Below are 789 nucleotides of genomic sequence, written 5' to 3'. Positions count from 1 at the left end.
GGAATCCAGTTTATAAGGGATGTGAAGGACCTCTTCAAGGAGAACTACAAATCACTGCTCAAGGAAATAAGAGAGGACACAAACAAATGGAAAAACATTCCATGCTCATGGATAAGAAGAATCAATATCGTGAAAATGGCCATACCTCCCATAGTAATTCATAGATTCAGTGCTATCTCCATCAAGCTACTACTGACTTTCTTCACAGAATTGGAAAAAATCTACTTTAAACTTCATATGGAACCAAAGAAGAGCCTGCATAGCCAAGACAATCCTGGGCAAGAAGAACAAAGCTGGAGGCATCACACTACGTGATTTCAAACTATACTACAAGGCTACAGTAACCAAAACAGCATGGATCTGGTAACAAAACAGATATATAGACCGATGGAATAGAACAGAGGCCACAGAAATACACCACACATCCAAAACCATCTGAATTTTGACAAACCTGACAAAAACAAGCAAATTTCTATTATTAGTTTATCCAGTTGTTTATTCATTCTCCTTCTGCTCAATCTTGAATCAGAAGTCTGCTTTCATTAAACATGTCAGCTTCAGAAATGATACGATCCCTGGAACCCTGAATTTACAAAGAACTTTCTTTTCAACCAGAACATTATTCAAATAATGTCAGCCTTCAAGCTGGTGCTCAAAAGCCATTCTATTTGTATCTCTGGGGAAGCCTGAATATTTATGGAATTTTTGTTGTTATTGATTTTTTTTTTTTTTTTTTTTTTTTTACTCTTAGCCGAGATAAAGACAGTGGAATTCATAATATGAAGTTTA

Source organism: Colobus angolensis, unplaced genomic scaffold (assembly GCF_000951035.1).
Source record: "Colobus angolensis palliatus isolate OR3802 unplaced genomic scaffold, Cang.pa_1.0 Scaffold45, whole genome shotgun sequence".
Classification (NCBI taxonomy): domain Eukaryota; kingdom Metazoa; phylum Chordata; class Mammalia; order Primates; family Cercopithecidae; genus Colobus; species Colobus angolensis.
Note: the sequence above shows the minus strand (reverse complement) of the source record.